At 45.3% G+C, this 22,406-nt stretch overlaps 1 protein-coding gene across 1 annotated transcript in view; it reads right to left on the bottom strand.

Annotated features, from left to right (window-relative positions):
* USP43 (ubiquitin specific peptidase 43) overlaps positions 1 to 22,406 on the bottom strand; it is a 1,198,532-nt gene that overhangs the window by 354,977 nt on the left and 821,149 nt on the right. The window lies entirely within an intron of this gene.

The raw sequence follows: 22,406 nt of genomic DNA, 5'->3' as shown, positions 1-22,406 counted from the left end.
CACAACCCCCACGAGACCCAATGATGGATGCAAAAGAGAAAACAATACAATGCCTTGTGAAAAGGAACAAACACACCGACACCCCCCCACCGCCCCCCAACTTGAACCCGGTACAACACCCCCCACCCTGCACCCCTGCCAAAAGCCTCCCCAACTTGCAGTGTGCCTGTCGCCCCACCATAAAACTAATCTACACAAAGAACCCAGGAGGAGGAAGAGACCCTTGTACACCCCTGCCACCCTCGGGCCAACCTAAAATAGAACGAAAGAACAATTATCCAAACTCAGCTGACAAACAGGTGGAAAGTTCAGACGTCGGGAACCACAATGTCACTCTTGCTCCAGCGAGCCGCCGTCGGCGCCACCGGGGTGCTCAGTTCGATTATTCCTTTTCGGCAAGGAATCAAGCCAGTAACTGACATTGTCCGGACGATCAAAAAAAAAACGTTCGTTCCTCATATTCGATTCGAAGTCTGGCTGGAAACAACATAGCATACTTAAGGCCCATTCTCTGCCGCTGAACCAGTGGAGTAAAGTCGGGATAGAAGTTCACAGTGGTGTTTTCGAATTTCACAGGGCCGCCCTCCTGAGAAGCTCGAAGGATAGCGTCCCTGTCCCGAAAGTGGAAGAGTCTGGCAATGATGGGTCTCGGGGGGCACCCGGCTTCAGCTTCCCGCCAGGAGATCGATGGGCCCGTTCAACCGCAAAGAATTTACTGAGTCCGGCGGGGGCGAGCTGATGCAGGACCAGGTCTTCCACCATGAGATCGGTGGGAGCGTCCTCGGGATTTTCCGGAACACCTACGATGCGTATATTATTGCGCCGGGCCCTACTTTCAGAATCCTCGAGCCGACGGGCCATCAAGTCACGTGAAGAACGCAAGTTGCGGATCTCAGTCTGTATGTCCGTGACATCAGTAGTCAGTCTGGAGGTCTTCAAATCCAACGCCTTGACCCTCTCATTGGTCTTCGCCAGGTCCGCTCTAATCAGCGTGACATCGACCGCCACCGTATCAATCTTGGAGGCGAGGGCCTCATACTGTTGTCCCATAGAGGCCTTCATACTGGTGATGGCGCCCATGACCTCCTGAAGCGAAACCTCCGTAAGCGCCGCAGAATCCATCATGGGGTCTTCAGGAGTACGGCCAGTGCCGTAGGGGGATCCTTTAGGATGGGTATAGCGATCCATCACATTGGTTTGAGTTTGTCCCCCTCGGAGAGGCGTTTTCGTCTTGCGCTTCTCGGTGTCCGGTTTGGTGGCCATATTGGAAACAGCGCCCCGGAGGGGCCCTAGGGACCTGGTAAAAATGGCCGATCTCAATGAAGCCAAGAGTATACGAAAGTGGGCCAAAATAACGAAAAATGCCAACAGGGCAGTAGACCAGACGTTCACGGAAGAGGGCAATAAACAGTAAGGCGATATCAAGCCGGATCCGGGGTAGATTTGAGAGGATGCCAGTTAAGCAGAACCCGGAGTAGGAAAGTGAAACTGAAAGTTGAAATGAGGCCGCCCTGGGGAGAACCCCTCAGGCCGTTGTTGTTCAACTACTCCTCGGCCTGTAGATCAGCAGAGCCCCCGGCCCCGTCCCGGGGCAGGCCGTAAAAGTTCGAGTCGATGTTAAAGCGGCTCCCGACGTCCGATTTCAATTTGGAAAAGAATATTGAGGTCAGCCAAAAGTCGCCTTCAAAAGCCCATCTTCAGAATCAGATTATAGTAGGATATTTGCGAAGGGCGGCGCGGGTCTCGGGAGCTCTGTGCTCACGCGACCATCTTGGATGCCCGCGAAGCTCCTCCTCCCTCTTTATGCACACTTAACTTCTGAGGCAATAGTGTCAGTATTAATTTGTAATGCTTGAATTTCCTCCAAAATTAATGAAAGAGAAGGTTCAGATGACTCCACCACCTTAGACTTAACTGGAGGAGGAGGAGAAATTTGTTGTCTCCTTTTATTGTTGACTAGATTTTTATTTTCCATTGTGAGATGAAAAAATCCACAATTAGTCGTAAATAACACACAAATGTGGAAAGTGGCGCACAAATGTGGAATAAATGAGTGAATGAGTGAATAAGTGAAGAGAGCAATGAAAAACTCTTCAAAACTACTGGTGCAGCAGCTATATTGGACTGTGGGCGTGGCTAGGCCCAAACCAGGCCCTTTCCTGAAAAGCACTCCTCCCCCTGAGCACACAGAGCAGGCAGTACCTTCATGAGAGGCTGGGAGCAGGAACCAGGAGGCAGGAAACAAATCTTCCGATGAGTGAAACTGCCCGAAAATCGCCACACAAGTAGGAATTCACTCTAACATGCAAGCACTCTCATTTGCACCGAATTTATGACACACAATTTGTCGTTAAAGGTCAAAACGGGCCGATGAATTCACGGAGCTCTCACGGCGGCGGCCATCTTGTTTGACGCGCTTGCGCGTCTCCTATATACAAATCTTCTAATATAGCTAAGAATCCTTCATTAATATTTCCACGCACCCAACAGACCCCTCTGCTCTACCAAACTGTCACTGGCCACTGTCCCATAGATCCACAAGACCAGAACCAGAGGAAGATCCTTCTCCTACCTCGCCGCCAAGACCTGGAACTCCTTGCCCCAGCCTCAGACAATCCCCATTGCTGTCCCAATCTGGAAAGACCTCAAGCACTGGCTCTTCCAATGAACCCAGTGCTCAGATGGATCTGCAGCACCCCCCCTCCGCCCCTCCCCCAGTGCCTTGAGACCGTAAGGGGTGAGTAGCCGTGCTTTACAAACCCCTGATTGATTGATTGAATCTGAATAAAAATAAAGGCTCTTCTCCTCTGTCCAGGCCATCGGAAGCAAAGTTTAATGAAGAAACAGGGACATTAAATAGAGGCAGTCATACTTCCATTTGTTTTTTCAAGAAAAATCTTTGGTGCAATGGCAACAAAATGACCAATTTATAATTCAGACTCTCTGCTTCAATTTACCTGGTTCATGGGTGGACGGGTGACTAAAGGGAATTAATCAGGATACATACTGGACCTGGCGACTAGAACTCTCATTTTAGTTTCTTTAAAAGATACAGGAAGTGGCCCGGCAGCAGCAGGTACAGGTTTGGGGCAGGGTAGGTACAGGTTTGAGCGGTCCACTCCAGTTCTGTTTGGTAGCGGCAGTGATCTTTCCTGCTGATTGCTGTGGGGTCTTATAAAGTCACAGTGTGATGCTGTGAAAGCCGGACTATGTGCAGACCTACCAACTTCTATGATTTTTTCACCATGTGAGAGGAGGCATAGAGGCCTTGGAGGGACAGACATTTGTGCCAAGTACAACTTATGAGACACTTCCACACCCCCTCAAAAAATTAATGTTTCTGAAGCCAAGTCCTGGGTTATTTTCACACCCTGTATTGGACATCGGTGCATAGGCTACAAATACAACTGAACCCCCACTCTATGCAGTTGTTTCTCGCTCACCTTTTGATACATCAGGATCCTGATGGACAAGGGAGAAACAGCCGCCCTCATCCTCCTGGACCTATCAGCGGCCTTCCACGCGGTCTGCCATCGCACCTTATCAGCACGCCTCCATGACGCAGGAATCCAAGAGAAGGCCCTGGCCTGGACCACATCCTACCTCTCCGGCAGAACTCAGAGCGTCCGCCTCCCACCCTTCCGCTCAAAAACCACCGAGATCATCTGCGGCGTCCCTCAGGGATCCTCCCTCAGCCCGACGTTGTTCAATATCTACATGGCACCACCCGCCCACGTCGCACGACAGCATAGCCTCAACATCATCTCCTACGCCGACGACACCCAGCTGATCATCTCCCTCACCGAAGACCCCCACACCGCCAAAGCCAATCTCCACAGGGGAATGAAGGCCATCGCCGACTGGACGAAGGACAGCAGACTGAAGCTGAATTCAGACAAAACGGAGGTCCTCATCCTCAGACCCACCCCATCAGCCTGGGACGACTCCTGGTGGCCCACACCGCTAGGCACCGCCCCGGAACCCACCGACCAAGCACGCAACCTGGGGGTCATCCTCGACTCCGCCCTCTCCATGACCAAACAAGTCAACGCCGTCTCCGCGTCCTGCTTCAACACCTTCCGAATGCTCCGCAGGCTCTTCAAATGGATCTCCCCCGACACGAGAAAAAACGTCACCCAGGCCCTCGTCACCAGCAGACTCGACTACGGGAATGCCCTCCACTGAGGAACAACAACCAAGCTCCTGAGACGACTACAACGAATCCAGAACGCCTCGGCATGACTGATCCTAGACGTTCCCCTATGCAGCCACATCACACCCCATCTGAGAGGCCTACACTGGCTCCCCGTCAACAAGAGAATCACCTTCAAACTCCTCATCACCGCACACAAAGCGCTACACAACACCGGACCTACATACCTCAACGAACGACTCAGCTTCCACACCCCCACCCGCAGCCTCCGCTCGGCCAGCCTCGCCCTCGCCTCAGTTCCTCGTATCCGGAAAACCACCGCCGGTGGCAGATCCTTCTCCTACCTCGCCGCCAAGACCTGGAACGCTCTCCCTACCAGCCTACGACAGACCCAGGACCTGCTGGCCTTCAGAAGACTTCTCAAGACCTGGTTCTTCGATCAGAAGCAGCCCCCCCTTCCCCAGCGCCTTGAGACCCTCACGGGTATGTAGCACGCTTTATAAATACAGTGATTGATTGATTGATTGATTGATCCATTGTGTGATATGGGCTTCACGGCAAATGGCCATGTGAAGGGAGCCATAGTGTATAATTTTGGTAGGAATGCATGCGATGTGACCGCAGGGCAGGGATCTGCGACCTTCTAGCTGCTTGATTATGAACAAATCTGCTGTCTTTAGTACCACAGGGTGATACCACACCTTCACAGAGCTCTATGTGTGGTCAGCGTGGCAGGCCCAGGGCCCACCGTGCCAGCAAACAGGCTGGTAACGCCAACAGACAGGCAGAGCTGGTCTTTGCTCAGAGTGCTCAGGCTGAAACCAAATTTGACACCGTCTACTATTTAATCTCTTTAATTATCTATATGTTGAACATTTGGGAGGACTGGGGAAAGGTGAGGTGGGCAAGATTAAGGAGTGCCATGGCAAGAAAATCAAACAAAAAGCAGACAAGGGCGCCAACAGCCGTCAGAAAAAAGGTGTTTATAGACACTTTTCTTTAAACTGAAGTCAAAGGGAGACTGCTGCAGGGAGCTCCAGCGCCGCTCTGGTGGTCAGCACCCTGGACGCAGGCCCAACTTGCACATGGTAAAGGCCAGCCCTACTGACAGGTGAAGGTGCATGCTGCTGTTGCTGCAGCCTGTGGTGGCCTAGAGAGTTGGGCATAGCTGTACCTGCACATAGTGGCGGACGCTAGAAGGGAATAGTGAAGGGCAGCGTGGGGGCAAAATAAAAATACAACTTATCTGCCACCTTGCCACGCTCTTCAGCTCCCGGATCCTGATGCACACAGGCTCACAGAGTCCCCTGCACCGATCCAGATACTGTCCTCCTGCTAATATTGCCCAGAATGAGAGAAGTGCCGGGATTGGGCAGAGTGCACTGGTTTCACACTCCAGTAGGGACTGGGAGCCTGTGCTCCTGAGCCCTGCAGATATCTCCAAGAAACAGCCTGGAGATATCCTAGTGCGCATGTTGGTTTGGGCTTCCTAGGACAAGACAGAACACAACGTTTGCTCTACCTCAGGCAGGAACTTATCAAGGTCTCTGCCTGATCGGTTTGACTGACACTCAAGGTTCGACGTATGCATACTCATCATGATTACATGGTTTCACTTACTCTAGGAGAAATCTAAGTTACGATCAACTACCGATCATATATTGGGTTATATAAACTGTGGACCATCCATAGATATTCATCATGGTCCATAGCTGAATGGTTATACTATACTCAATCGCTAAGGAGGGCATTCCATTTCGGCATTTCTAGACCACAGAATATCTGTGGCCTTCTATTAACATTAAACTACGCTAACAGTAGACACTGGCTTGAGGAATTAGTAACATTTGGAGGCAATAAACCATCCACTGATTTTTAACGGCCGGGGGACATTTACTTTTGCCACTTCTGTTCTGTCCGACAACCAGATTTTGGCTATCAACAGTTTTCCACTTACTTCTGACTAGGATATTATTACTTGTCTAGCCTTGAAGAAATCACATTGTGATTAAACGGATGTCGGCTGTTTTCTGCTGTTCACAACATGCATGTTCAAATTACAGTTACCCGGCTTTTGTCTTTAATAAATCAAAGTCTTACTGTATCTAGAAGAATCCATATTTAATGAACTTACTCTGTTTGGACTTCTATTGAGTGCTTTGGTGTCTTTGTCTACATGGTTTACACAGAGGGACTTTTGAACCTATGTGTGCTGGCATCGCAGGTAGTAGGGTCCTACGTATCATAATAGCCCTAACATTATTGAGCTCATCATTGTGTAATTGATAGATGCTTCCAATTATTTGTTGTAAGAAGTGCAGTCGAAGACAACTACTACCAACCAAACTGCAAGCGTAAGGGTATTGTTGAGATACCTTTGCCTACACCTCACTTACTAATCACCTGCCTCCTACACTACTCCCCACTTTCTTAATCACAAGTCGTCGGCCCCATTTTTCACTACCTATCTACTCGCACACCTCCCCGTGCCTCAGTCACAACCCACCTGCTACCACCTACTTACCCCACCTGGTCTGACCACCTGCTCCTTCTAGTCTGACCATCACACTCCTGTCATTTTTCAATTCATATTCGTAAAGTGTCGCTGGTATTGGGGCGGACATGCGGCCTAGTGGCTAGAGCTGATGACCTCTGAACTGGGTAACTAGGTTCAAATCCTTGCCTCCGCTCAATATCCTGTGATTGGGTGTAAATCACTTAATCTCCTCATCACTATAAAGCCTGTCACTAGTCTAGTAATCTAGAGAAGTGCTTTAATGCCCTTACACCAAGCTTGTTCTATATACAAAAATTACTAAAAACGCAGCAGATAGAATTACAAAAATGTTGATGCAATTAAAAATATGTTGCTTCCCATTTTTGCTCAAAACTGTTATGTGCACTCTAGAAGCAGCTCTCATTAACATATACCACTTTATGAATGGGAATCACCAGCTTTTGAACCTACAGACATGGTTAGACTGGCCCATAGGGCAATCAGACAGCGTTCGATCGGCTGGCGTCACAGTTCAGTGTGTGGGGCGGTTTTTAGCAGTTTCTGGACCTGTTTTATGGCCAGGTAGGCTGGTTTTTAGTGGTGATTTCCCCGATTTTACCAAAAATATTGACTATCATACCTTGCAAAATACTCCTACAGTGTGTCTTTACAAGTTCAAAGCTGGCCTGATTTGCAAATGAAGTCCACTTTTTTAGCTACCTGGTTCGCTAATGGAGGCAACTTTAATTTTGGTGCCTGGGCCTACTTTTTGTCTTAGTACGACCCTGTTCCACAGGAGCACCCACAAACCATCAACACACTTCCATCCGAGTTACAAGGAAGAAGCAGATTGTCCCCCACTGCCCCTTTTTCTTGAGTCACCAGAAATCGTAATCGTGGCACTATGAGTGACAAATCCATTTCAGATATGCAATGTCACTTCAGTAGAGTGGAGTTGGATTTTTGGAATCACCGATCCTGCTGATTTGGACAGACCAGGCTTTAGGATCACAAAAACCCTCATACACCTAGTCCTAAATGTTTAGAGACATGACTGTGGAAAGATCTCTGCTACTCAAGCCCATGATTTAGTAGGTACTGTACTATCCCACTGATTTCAGCCAAGCGCGGTCTACCGTCAAATGGACAAATATTCACTTCAATTCATGCGGAAATGTTTCATTTAGGTTTAAGGTACATTGATAGATTTATGAGAGGCCAGTGGCTTTGCAAACAGTTTTTACGGCAGTTCTATATGAATAAAGAAATGTACAAGAAGTATTTGTATGCAATTTAACATGTAAAAAAAAGATCATACACGTATAAGGAGCTCTAGTTATGAACTTATCAAAAAAGTCCCAAACCCACCCTCATCCCATATTATGGCTAGTAATGAATATAAGCAGAAGAGCGTGTGTGACGAGGAGATAAAAGAAGGGATCGTTTACTCACTCAACATGTAGTCTCATTATGCGTTCTTCGTTTAAGCTCCGGCGGCAGGTTAGCCCAGCACCATGTGACTCTGGGCAATAGCTCGCTTAATCTTCCCAACGCCCCCAGCGCCTAGAGACCCTTACGGGTGATTGTGCGCTTTACAAATGTGGATTATTATTATTATTAAGTCTCTATGCATTGGAACAACTATTCTGGATATTAATGCGGATCATTAATTTAGGTTATGTATAAAAGGGATTGTCAGTTGCAGTATCATGATCTGTTTTGTAGTAGGCACCACCTTTCCTTACATATCCATATATGGCATATATGATATATTCACATATCAGCCTGCAACACCATACCCTTCATTACGAGGGACTTGATAATGTGCGATGCGTGTCAGCTACTGTTACGCAAAGCAATTCAGAAATATGAAGTTTCTGGTTTTCATCACACCTTTTACATAATGAGTGCAATAAAAATGCATTCCACATTAAAAAGGAGAAAACGGCACAGGTAATACCTGGCCGTACCAATTTTAGTGCAATAAGCACCAAAATCATCTAAACGCTATGCCCCAATTTAGGGGACACTCATAATGGGTGCTATTTACTACACTCAACACATACCATACCTTAATGTAATTTCTTAAATGCGATAAGCCATGCATCTAACACTGGAGTACTCAAAACTAGGGCCAGAATGGACATAGAAATTCCTCATTGTGCTTCTAACTCCACAGTGTGCAGCATACAAAAAGGTTTGCTCACTCAACCTTCCTGAAGTCAAACTACTTGCTATGCAACTATTGATTTTATTTGTTTAGCTTCTTTTGTTTTTATGTGGCTTGTTTATGGCTCCAATTAAAGTCTTTAATACATTCCTAATGCTAGACCTCACAAAAATCGATGCAGGATATGCTTAGCATTCATTCATTTATGTACTTGGTATTTTCGACTATGGTGCAATGCAGCTCTGGTATCCATCATAAAATTCAGTTTTTCAAGGATATAAAACTCTCAGTCACCGCCACTAATCTCCCTTTCTGATAGCTGACCAGACCAAAAAGGCATAATTTGCTTCCACAGGCTCTATTTGCTGATTCAACAAGTGGAATAAGCTTCCGGTACAGCTAAGACAATGTATGGATCATCTTCTTTTCAGCAAACAGCTTAAGACCTTTCTGTTTACCTCTGTTCCCTAGCGGTTAGGTTTTTCCTTCTGGCGTCCCGTCTAAAGCGCAGAGATACCCCTTCGGGGGTAGATTCTGGCGCTTTATAAATAAATAAATAAATTGTGGAGTATTGACACCTATGTTCGAGTGTGCATGTAATTTGTTGTAGAAGAGTACACCTCCAGTACAAATCTTATGCTCAGCAGCACACACTCACCTCTGCACCATAGAGCAAACTATGAATCACAAAAGGCAACTTGTTTGAGTGTCAGCGCAGGGGATAATAGAAGCATGCTTAGTGGATATGGCTCTCCGCTATGTGTTTCCCCTTGTACAATACAGCACAACAAATTTGGATGTTGCGCAAAAAGTTGTACATCTTTGCCAGAGTGCTAGACTCAAGGAGCATAAGTACAGTACAGGGACACAGCTGCAGCCCATCCATAGTGGCTGAGAGGGCACAGGCCCTCACCCTTTGCTCATCAAGCAGAGTGTCTGTCAGGCTGAGCAAAGGTCAGTCTGACAGACCGTCTTTATTTGTAGGTCAGGCAGCCAGGATCTAGACAAGCGCTAAATGTGCAAGCTGTGTGAGATGAACTTTGCTTGGCCGGAGAATTCACAGTTCCAGTGGGGGAGACCTCCTCAGCTCAGCAAAGGTCCTTAAGGTCCTTCTCCTTGTGACGAGGGGGGAGTGTCACTGATTGCCTGGGATCTGGGTGTTTCAGATTTAAGCCATGAAGTGCCCTGGGCACTGTGTAAAGAAGTGACACCTCTTCACAGAGTGGGGTATGGTTGGCAACTCTCATTGACTCCATCACACTCTGTGATGAGAAGGGCCTGCTGCCTCCCCTCACTGGCTGACCTAAGGTCGGGAAATGAGCAGTTCCATCCCTCCAGGGACCTCCAAGGCAGAGCTGCAGGTAAGTGTGATTTTTGTTGTTGTTAATGTTTGTTGTGTGTGTATGTATGAATACTTGGTAGTGAGCATTGTGAATCAATGTGTGTTGCCATGTGTGTGAATGCATGGGTATGCATTAGTGTGTATGTGTCCCGTCTGCTCCCTCCTGACTTAAATTACCTGTCTCCTCTGCAGTGATCATTCAGGTGCTAAGCATATGCTGACTAGACACACCTGCGGTACAGTCTAAGCTTGGATCACCTGCTGGTTTTACAAGATCCATGAAGGTGAAAGAGCGATCATACTAATATACAGTTCCAGTTCTTCAGGCAAGTGATGGTAGCAGAACTAAGACTTCATTGAAGTTTCTGAGGCCAATGAGGACAGAAGGAATAGCATTCCATTAACTGTATGGGACCGTTGGTGGTGGTAATAATGAGTCCATCAAAGAGCATAAGTCTAGTCCTTTCTACAAAAGGGAACTTCTACTGGGAATCCTTGATGGTTAAACAAGTGGACTTCAGTGGAAGTGTATGTAGCCAGTGCTCTTGGAAATAATGAGTTTCTGTTGAAGGGTACATGGCTTGTAACTGGGAAGTTAAGTGTACTTTTACTGAATGGTACTAGTCCAATGGTGGGTGAATAAGTTAGACTTGTTTTAGATTTATCACATCAGTGACATGAGAGTCAGCTTAAATGAAGTTTATGCTATGTTGCTTTATATGTTAGGTTACATTAGGTTGACATTAGTGTGCTGTTTTATGCCTCTCCAATTAATCTAAAAGTGTTAAGGGGTGGTACGAGAGATGGCACACAACAAAATCTAGGGTTAACGAAATTAGGGGAAAACGTGGTAGAATGAGAAAGGCTCCTGGGGGCAGCAATGGTGGAATGAGTGAAACGTCATCATAGTGTTTGAACAGTGTTCATAGTAAAAAGTGTGGCTCCAGCAGACTGCATCAGGCTTAAGCTGAACAAATATGCAAGACTCTATGGCAGTGCATGAGGCTAATCTTGTAACGGTGAGTGAGACTCTATTGAATGCCTTGTTCAAATATTGGAAATCAATGAGGGAAGAATGAGTGGCTCTCTACTGAAGATTATGAGGAAGGCTTCTTTAACCGTATGAGATCTAGGAGGAATGAATGCATGGGACTCCACTGAACTGTATGAAAGACCTCATTGGTCCAACTGACATCAATGATGAAAGAATGAGTGGTACTCAACTGAAGTGTATGAGAAAGACTTCATTGAACTCTATGACATCATTGATCAAAGAATGCATGGAACTTGCATGGTGAATTGTGGGCCTCGTAGTCCAATTTGTTCATCTTGAGATCCTCCTATAGCTTTTTGCCACATGCTTCAATTAAACATAAACAACGCTGTCAATCCCATCAACAGCCTTATTTTTCAAGGCTGGATGAGCACTCTGTGATAGTCAGCAGTGCCAGCATTTGATACTCCCCTTAGATAAAGTTTGGGGGATGCTGCGATTAAAGAGGTGGTGTAGTCTCTCAACCGGCATTGGACTACACCATAAATGTTCAAACGTTTCCTCACAACACCACATGAGGAAAGAGATGCACTCAAAGCCAGTTACAGAGAAGATTGTAACTGGCTATCGCAGAGGGCCCGTCCAGCCTCGAAAAGTAGGGCTGTTGATGGGATTGCCAGTGTGATTTATGTGAAATTGAAGCATGGACGATGTGAAAATGGCCTATAGGAGGGCCTTAAGAATAACAAATTGGACTACAGGACCCAGCTGAGCTCGTCATGAGCTGTGGAACGCTCACACGCAGGGATAATTCCCCTGCTGTGCTGAACATTCCACGGAAACGGGTTTGGTCATGATGAGCTCAGCTCCTCATGAGCACACGAGCACTGCGCCCCACGACGAGCTGAGCTCGCCATGAGCACGGGGGCGATGTGCGCGCCCCCAGCACAGCGGGGGAATTACCCCCGCTGCGAAGGGGTTAACAGAGGCTCTTGGGAGGGCCATTATTAAACATATTTCTGGTGTTTATCTCCTGGCAGTCCATTAAGTGGAAGATTTGCTGTTTATCCTTGTGACCTAGGTGTATTCACCGAAATGCTTTGGGGAAGCACACATCGTCCAGCGCTTTTTGAAGATTAAAACTGGCTTTCAGTGCATCTCTTTCCTCTATTGCTCCAGTGACATGAAAAGGGTAAGTAATACAGCAAAGAAGCACGAAGTTCCTTAAATTACTCTAGGCCAATGATTCTGAAATGGTTGTGTCTAGGGCGTGATCGTTTTGGGAATGCGTGATACTCCTCTGATTGGATGGAGGGTAATAGCAGAATAAGTGACACCTGATTGAAGTACAACAACCAAGTGATGCTGGAACAGGAGGGACGTCATTGAAGTTAATAAGACTCTTACCTTCATTCTCCATCGGACAGTCTGTGAGAATGATACAGAGAATGAGTGAGATTCCGCTAGAGTGCCCACCAATGTTGTGGGAGTGATTAACACTCATTTAAAGCGTTCGAGGACACTGAAGGATGAATGAGTGAAATCCACTGAAGTGCATGAAACAAATTCTGTTGGGAAGAGATATAACCCCATTGAAGGGTTTGACGCTAGAAATCATTAGTATAATTGAGTCTGTATTGAAGTGTATGTGAGCAGGAAGCGGAAGAGCAGCAGCAAGAATTAATCCCTAAACTGGTATAAGAGGACATTGTGTTCAGCGATAACAGCGGTACCTTATGAAAGCCCGCCTGCCTGTGCACAGCGCGCCCCTTTGCAAGAGGCAGGCCGCTGCCATCTGTGGTAAATACAGAGCATCAATAGCAAATCACTCTTATAACGAGCAGGCTATTAACAGGCATTTCTCACCTTATAAAGTTTTATGAGGTGCTTCAACACAAAACTCAGCAGTATTTAACAGTTTCCTGCGCAGTGTGCACAGTAAGGGCTTGACAGCCAATCACAGGTGAGAATTTTAACACTGCATTTTAAGCAGCAGTGCAGCCACTTTGGGTGATAAATAGGAGCTGGCTGATGGGGATCATCAATGCCTTGGATTCACTAAATGGCTCTTAACAATAGAAACCTCTGAAGAAGGAGGACTGGATTCTTGTCGCATGCGGTTGGGTGGGAGATGCGCCATTGCTAAGAGAGACATAATACACAGGCGGCTATCACGGGAGGTACCTACCCTACGAGAGTGGCAGACAGGCATGGACCACTGCACAGTCATAGAGAGAACTGTAACAAGCAAAAGAGGAAACACTAACAAGCAGAGGAGGGTCCTCACAAGCAGAGAGCAATCTGGGGACCAAGACAAGCATATTCACAGAAGGGAAGGGGGATGGGAGGCTTCTCCTCCCAGCACAGTTCACCCCTTAGCATCCTGGTAAATGTAGTTATGTTTAAATGCTTAAACTTTTATAGAGTGTGAGGCAGTGTGCGCCCACACCCCTCCTATTTGAAAAGGCTCCCTTGAGCTAACGGGCTGACTAGCTCTTGTTGATGCACCTGCGCCCAGCGAGTGGTACGGTGACCTGAGAAGACTTTGGGCAGCATCTCCAGCACCCCCCAAAAAAGTGTTGCTCTCCACTGAAGAAGGACAATTATCCTGAAACATGTGTCTAGAGATACACAGCACTGGCTGCACCGTCAAGGGTGAAAAACTGAAGCCTGACACCGAATTAAGTGTTATCATGCACTGCATTTATTAAGATGCATCGGGCAAACTGAGTGCTGGAGTGTAAGGCAGTGTGCGCCCTCACATTCACAGAAGGGGCTCGAATCGATTGAGCGCACATGGTGGCTGTAAGTAGGTGAGGAACTGTGGGCTGGAGAACATTACCCCAGGGATCAGATTTCTACTAGAAGGCTCCAGGTGGACAGTGAGAGATGTCCATAGAGCTTTGTATCCAGAGAGATCCCGGACAGCGTGTATCTACTTCTACTTGCTATCTGTTTTCTAATTGATTCATTTGGCATTACCACACCACCTGAGCATTGAATATCTACCAATGATGATGTGGAATAAGTTGTTACATAAACTAATCAAATGGATACAAAAAAACTGTAGAAAACTTATAGAAATGGAAATCTTTAAGGAACTATTCAATTACTTATTTACTGGATATACAGAATTTCCTCACTTCACATGCCAGCTTTAGGTGAAATGGAAACTTTATTCTTGCAACCAAACTTTCACCCAAACAATTCTGTACCAATATATTTTATGGTGATCTATTTCTTCTAGGTACCCAAAACAAGTTATTGTGCGTAGAGTTCGGTAGTTCTTAATACTGATGACATTGCTGTCTGTCTTCGGACATATGACTTTGAATCTAAAGAAATACTCTACTAATGCGAGAGTGGATTACTGGTTGCATGCCATGATGCATATTATGAACCCTCCATTACCGTCCACCCCAACACCCTGTCCATCGAGTCTGGTTTCATTTCATTGTCATTTGATTTCATATTATTTCTACAGCGCTAACGTTCACGTGTACAAACGCAATGGCACTACACAGTTAGTTGAAAGACGTGAACTCAAACTTAAAATTCGGAGACAAGGAAAGATTTCAATTGTTTCCTCAATGATAGGCGACCCCTAATACTGCATTGATGGAGAGGTAAATTCTTTCAGAGTTTGGGATCGAGGAGTCTGATGGTGCGACCTCCAGCACACATTAGATTGCTCCACGAAACCTCAAGAAAAAGAACAGAATCAGAGAATAACGCCCTATTTGTCAAATCATTCAGATGCAGAACTTACCTTAGTTATAGAAAAACCTTATGCATAAGACAAGCAATCTTAAGAATCACCCGTTTCAAATGGATCCATTGGAGGCTCCATAATTGTCACCTAACAAAGTCTACCTGATGCTAAATAAGATGATCTATATCAAAGAAAAACAGATTCGCTCCATGTCATTACAAAGAAAACCTTTACAGAGAAAGCACAACAGAGAACAGTTCTTGCAGACATTTACACAGAAATCTCAACAATATTTTTTAATTAACATTACAAAGGTTTTTAAAGCAATGCTTCTTTGACAAGGTAAGCCTATGTCACCCACCTGCTACTAAAATAACCATTACTCTAACCAAATTCAAACCATGGCACTAAGAATGCCTCTAAACCTAGCTTAAAGGTTAACCGGATGCTAGCCTGTATCCTTAATATGGGCTTGATATAACAAGAACCTAAACCAAACCTTGTCTCTAATCCGAATCTTTATCCTACAATACAAACCTATCCTTCATACTAACCTGATCTCTTAACAATTTACTTAAATATCTCTTTTTAACTAATAAATGCTGCACTTTTCCTTCTCTCCAGCATGGCACTTCTCTCCCCAGCATCCACGAGCAGTAATGGAAGGGCCTCCTTCCTATTCAGTGGAACGCAAATCCAACCAATCCTGGAGCTGCTCTCCTTAGTGTAGAAGCAGCACCAGGATTGGTGGGAGCAGGCAAACCCAGCACTCATTTTGAGGTTTCAGGCCTGTGCTAGCAATCCTTCGGCTGTTTCACAGCCCGGCGGATTGCTAGGTTCACAATGCACGTCGGCCTGGCTGTAGGTAGCCAGGCGACCAACCAGACATACGCACTGAAAGGGGCAGCAGTAATCCTGCAATAGCAGGATTCAGCCCGCACCCTGCCTCACACTTGCGCTGTACACAGTGCGAGCTGGTGGCACAATAAATGGCATTATTATGCAATTTTATTTATGGTTTTTTGCCTGCTGCGCTCAAAGCAGGCGGGGCAATGCTCCTGCAATCGTGCGGAGGAGCCAATGCTTTCACTAATCCAGAAAAAATACCTATTAATGGGTTATATTTTTTATTGTAGCTACCTAACCTTTCCCTGTAGTGTTTTTTTGTAGAGGCATGGCTTTTTTCATGTTTTTGAGAAAGAAATATTCCTGCTGAGTACTCAAATAGACTTCAAAATAACATTGGTTGAATACTGAACTTGGCGGATTAGCAATGTGAAGTTCCCGCTCTTGCTTACTCATCAAATGCAACCATGACTAGGGTTAGCCACATCACGCTTTAATGGCGAATGCCTCTAGTTTTCCTTAGTTTGCTCATTAAACTGTAGGGATCCTTGCGCAATCTTGTGATTGGCAATTTGGCAAATACAAAGATTAAGACCCGCCTACAGGGAATATATAGCGCCCAGCATTGAAACCCACGCCACCAGTTATGAAAAGGAGAAATGATTATAGAGGCTTCACTTTAAAATTCAAGTTTGCACTCAAGGAACGCACAATCTGAAACTTTCCTTTTGGAGGTAAACAGACAAGGTCCCAACTTCAGAAACGAGCCCAAACAAATCCATCAAGGTGTTACGACCAACCAGGCCAGTCTGCAGTCTGATCAACCACTTGTAAACTTCCATTTACATGATCCAAGCCTTTCGAGCTGCAAAGTATTTCAAGTGTGTGTTTACTTATATCTGGCACAGAATCTGGTTAGCCCTGGCCAGAAGATATTCCTGAGATTCCTGCATCGACAAAGACAAGGACAAGAAGAATGTGGTTACATGGCGGCTGAGTTTGAAAGATGGCCGACAGCGCTGGACATGTTGGAGCGCCTATACCTACAGAAGCACTCTGTCTTCCATCACCATAGAAAGTTGTCTACCTGGTCGTAATGAAATCTTTCAGTCTTTAATATTTTTCCCCATGTCGGGCTTGCTTAGCTCCTTTTATAGCGAAACTGGTAACCATCAAACGTTAACCTTATCCACTAAAGTGCTTCCTGGGCAATGACTAACAGAATGAATGAATGAATGAATGAAAGGGAACTTATAAACGCGCGAATTAAGCCCAAGGGCATCAAGGCGCTCCACAGGTGAAAGTAAGAGACTACCTTCCTCCTGAATATCTCTGCTTCCAGTCCAACTGTGCAAGTAAACACTCAGAATAAATGCTGTTAAAATGGCACGGATCATGCCCAAGAGCAAACTTCATCTGTCTGAGTGGAGATGTTCTATTAATCGTGACACCGTATCAGGGCTCAGTCATAGGCATGGGTGCCGGTTCTGTCCCTATCACACCGTCCATGGTCACAGCAACTTATCTTAGACAGGGTTTGTTCCTGTGGGTGCTGAGAACTCCAAAAATGTAATACCCCAAAATATTAGGTCAACCGAACGCCCACGCATTGATGGATTGAGGGTGTTAAACCTCAATTTTATGAGGCAATGTTTCCCGAGGTAAGGCACCTCCCAACACATCAAAACTTTTGAAAGTACAGTAAGTGCCCACTCAATAATGGAATTATGGATCAGTGAAGTAAATGTAAAGCTTCATTACAAAAATTCAAAAGAAACAGTACAGAGTTAACATAAATTATTGCCATGAAGCCTGATCATAACATAGTAGTGCAAAAAGCAGGAATATTCTAAGTACCATGTGAGCAGCAAAATCATTAGAGAAATGGACAGCATTCAGCAGCATAGTAAAGAATCGGCTCATCCCCAGAATCAAGGGTTTATGTATACTATTTTGCATACTAAATCACTAAAACTGCAAAAACATTGTGGTGTGATCAAAGGTGTTACATGCTCAGAAAATCAGAGCACAATTGTATTACCATCGTACTGCCTTAGCACCTAAGCCCTATCCCGCTGCATAAATATTCATGTAGTAAAACGTGTAATCAAGTGTAAATGCACATTCTGTATGTTGCTAATGATGTACAAAAATATAAATGCACAAAAATCATATACTCTGGGCGTTTTCTCCCTTTATCGCGTCTAGGAAACAATCTGCTGCGTTTCCTATTCTTCCACTTCCCTTGTTGACCATCAGGGTATTAGAGAGACTTGAGTCAAGTGTTTGCCTTGGTGTGTAAACATTCAGTCTTCAGTCCTAATACAAATTTTCTTGCCCTCAGCTGCCAAGTGGCTTATAAAATCAGACAGTGACTGATCACCTGAACTGTATAGCATGCCAGTGTGCAGAATGAAGATCAAAACCACTGGTTCTACAATGTCAGCACACTTCTTTCCAAATGCTGTCCTATGTCACTGATAGAAAGTTTCCCAAGATTCCTAGTGCCATTTTATTGGAAGCTAAGCATCCATCCAAAACACTTCCCAGCATTCCCACTGGTATGATGCTGGAAGCAATGCAGCCAGAAACGAAACTTCCCAAGGTTCCTACTGGTGTGATGCTAGAAACAATGCAACCAAAAGCTACATTACCAAGGTTACCATTGGTGTGAGGCTGGAAGTAATGCAGCCAAAAACTACATTGCCCAAGATTCCTCCTGCTGTGATGCTGAAAGCTGTATGGTCGGAGAAACAACAGTTCCAAGCATCCAGACACCCACTGTCAAAAATAGGGTGAGTGACCATTTACGTAAGCATGGTTCACCTGGGGTAGCCAGCTTATGGCTGGCACCCGAGTTCAGAAGCAGGCCTGTCCTGAGATAACCCTTTGTAACAAAATGATTGAGGTATTTCAAATTGAGTAGTTACAACAATTATTTTGGTATTTTCAGTGAAATGGGTTTGGTTTCCTTATCCGCATGCCCGTACGCTGGGTTTCTCGTAATCGCACTTTACGTGACGAGCTGGGCTCGTCATGAGCGTGCGAGGAGGCTACGCCATGACGAGCCCAGCTCGTCATGAGCGTCGAAGGGGTTATCATCCAGCACAATGCCTTAACAGTAACGCAATATCACCGTATGTACTTTTTCCCCAAACATTTTTATTTAGAAAATTCAAATCAGAATTGGCAATAGCTATACTAACGTCCAAAGCGTTTTAAATGTATTGTGATTGGGATTCCCTGTTTTCCGTTTTTCCTGATAAATACAGACACAAAACCATTTATTTTCATGTCTGTGTTTTTAAATGCAGATAACAATGTAGGTTGTTTCTGAGTGGTTCTAAATGCTGTCAGTCATAATTGCCAGGTCAATAGCTGCGCGGGTTGACAAAGGCGTTATAAAAATAAATACATTTTTAGTAATGAGGCTTTAAAACACTAGATAGGCACAAGGTTGATGCCATACGTTGCATATTTTCATATATGTGTATTGATTTATCATCTGTAAGTGTTCATATTATTGAAACCTGTCAGAAATTCAAGAGTGTATGTATCAGTTAGATAGATGTTGAAATATACTGATTTGAGCTTCATTTTTTTACGAAACGTAAAGTATGGAAACAAGATAACATTAGCAGAATGTAAATATGGCTAAATACAGACAAATGTAAAACAGAAAACCGGTCGCCATGGATAATTATTGCTGTTGTTATCCTTGTTAAAAATGTATTTTCTGCAAGTCGTCGGATTCACTGCCTTTCCCAGAATATCTGAAGCATCTAACAAATTCTCAGTGGAATGTGGACAAGTGAAATTAAATGCGTTGCATTAAGAGGGAACGGTCCCCCCTATTTATCAATGTCTGCATGTTGAATTCTTTCCTCCCACATGCCAGTGCAGGAACGAGCCTGGTTCCCGACTCAGGCTGTGTTAAATATTGCTCTGCTTTTCAACTGTCTCGGTTAAACAGCAGGCGCGTGCACCATGCCAAAAACATTTCAGATGGGCCCACGTGCACAGGCAGGAGTGAAATGTGACATTCTATTTCATGTACTCTGCACATCCGAAGACGAGGGGTTTAATGCCCTTGCAGTGCGCTTTATTTCACAGTTTAAACCTCTTTAATGGCATTCATGTACTTTCATGACCAGCATGCTCGTCGCCGGACCCCAAATCGCAAAGAACCGAGGCACCCACTAATCTGCTAGGGAATGATGCAAGCATTTTCAGTGCTCCCAGCAAAACATTTTGCATATTGCAGCATTCAATATAGACTGCTAAAAAGGCCATTTATTTGTAAGCCCTTTTTTGCCTTTTATTGTAATTTGATGCCACAGCTGGGGGCGTCCTAATAATCATGGAGGTACTGAAAAGCACCAGCCCTAAAGCCAGAAGCGTCAGTAAGGATATTTTAAGGCTTTTATAACTCCAATCAACTCTTTCCACCCTTCTTCAATTCCTTTCCTTTATAAGTGCACTCTGATATTCCCCAGAGATTTCAACGGGGAAACACAATCTGAGCATCTTTTATAATGCAAGCAAGTATCTCGTTCATAGTAATTCTTAAATCGTTGTGATGCAAATTCCTCATGCTGAGGGTGATTCGAAGTTTATATGAAGATTTTGTTTTAATGAAATGGTGTCTTTAATCTGTAACTGTAGGGAGGGGTCAATGTTAGGGAGCTTCCATATGCTTCAAATACAACTTTCTGCTCGGGAATGCTCGCTAACTGAAAACTACAAGTGCTTTGTGCTTTCATAATGATTTTTTTAAATTTTTTTATTCTCATGGTTGTAAAAAAAAAAAAAAATACCTCCGTGTAAAAGGTCATTGGGAAAGAAGGAAAGACGCCTCTCATGGTGCATTTGACTGTATTTATCCAGGTTGCTGAACCCACAGACACAAGTGCAGTTTGCAGTGCCAGTTTCTACCCTGCCTCGTGCCCAATACATGTCGTTTTCTATACCTGCAGAGCTTTAGAAATAACAATTGCTTGGTACAGAACTGTCTTTTACACCACGCCCTGTGTCCTATGCTCAATAATGTTATTGCTGCAGCTATGGAACCAATGTAAAACAATCAGTGTGATGCCTTTTATGTACTCTGAAGGCCTCTTGCGGCACGTGCACACTGTGTGTGTGTGTATGTGCATTAGAGACTGAGTGTGTTGGACAGCAGGGGTGTGGTGGGCAGACACGTACCCACTCTCTTTCGCGCGCGCACACCAATTCAAAGCATGCACGTACAAACATTCATTCAAACACACACGCACCCAACATCACACAAATAAATTACTGGGATGTATCTCGGATGGCGGGAGGGAAACATTGGTTGTTCTTGAAGAATTGGGACTGCAGCATCTTCTCATTGGCTATGGGGCCGGAAGTCCCTTACTCGTTACAAAGTGGGATGGAGTCATTGAAAGCGGCTGACCCCCACCCCACACTGTGATGAGCATCAATGGTGGACACTTTGCCCAGGGCACCTCAGGGCTTAAAACTGAAGAACCCAGTGATGCTCCCCCTCACCATCAGGTGGAGGCTCAAAGAAGGCTTTGCTGGGCTGAGGACATCACGCCCACCAGCCTGTGAAATCTTAATCCCACCAAATTTCATCCCAGACAAGGCATTTATGCATTGATCGCATGTACAGGGCCTGGATGCCTGACCTGAATATAAAGGGTGTCTGTCAGGCTGACCTTTGCTTAGCCTGACAGACACTCTTAATGCCTCCGAAAAAGGTGAAAAGGCGGGGGCCCCTGTGCCGCTGGTGTTTGATCACATCTCTGTGCATCACGGAATTGTGTAGGTGTCAAATTGTCTTGACATTGTTTATGTGTTAGTCAGGAGAGTCCACGGTTGTAACGGACTATATATTTTAATCCAACAAACCTCAACCTTTGATACTGTAAGGAAATGCTTCTTTTATCATAATCACCCCCAAAGTTTTGGACTGATGCTGCTTGTTTTTCGACTCAAAGTGCAATGAGGCCTCCAGACTTCAGTGCCAGTATTCTATCCCATTACAGAGTGTATGTTGAATTGGCTAGCCCCAATTGGCATACGCTGACTTACTTACAAGTCCCTAGTATATGGTATGAAGGAAATCAAGGGCATGTCAGTTGGTGTCCACCCAGGGCTGCAGCACTGGTTGTGTCACCCATGACTGGCAGCACTAGAGAGTGGTGTGGCGGGAAAATGGGTGGATGACTGTATATACACAAATTATAATAAAAATAATAAGTAAAATGGCACTTCCCTGCATGAAGGTCCTCGATGCTCTGATCCAGTTTTCTTCTGTTTGGCTCCTGTATGTTTTTCTTCTGCTCCGCTCTGCCTCCGGCGCAGGGCCTCAACACCTACTCTAATCAACCGTGGCACTGCTCTCCTGCTTTTAACCAGCATGAGAGCAGCGGCAGGATTAGAGGAAGCGGCCTCTCTCGGTTCTGCCGTGGAGGCCTGGGCTCGGTCTAACTCAGCTATCTTTACATAGCTGGTTTGGAAGTTTCAAAGTGTGCATGACTGGCTGGCAACATGCACACTTTGTCCTGCCCAGGCAGCCCACCCTCCTCTCTGCTGTTGTCACGTAGCAGGCCCACCCCGTCCTGATACTTAGTTCGGGACAGGCGGATGAAAAATAAAATGGTAATAAATAAAGTTTATTACCATTTTATTTTTTATCTCTGGGA

Source organism: Lissotriton helveticus, chromosome 7 (assembly GCF_964261635.1).
Source record: "Lissotriton helveticus chromosome 7, aLisHel1.1, whole genome shotgun sequence".
Lineage (NCBI taxonomy): Eukaryota > Metazoa > Chordata > Amphibia > Caudata > Salamandridae > Lissotriton > Lissotriton helveticus.
This window is presented reverse-complemented; position numbering and strand designations above follow the sequence as displayed.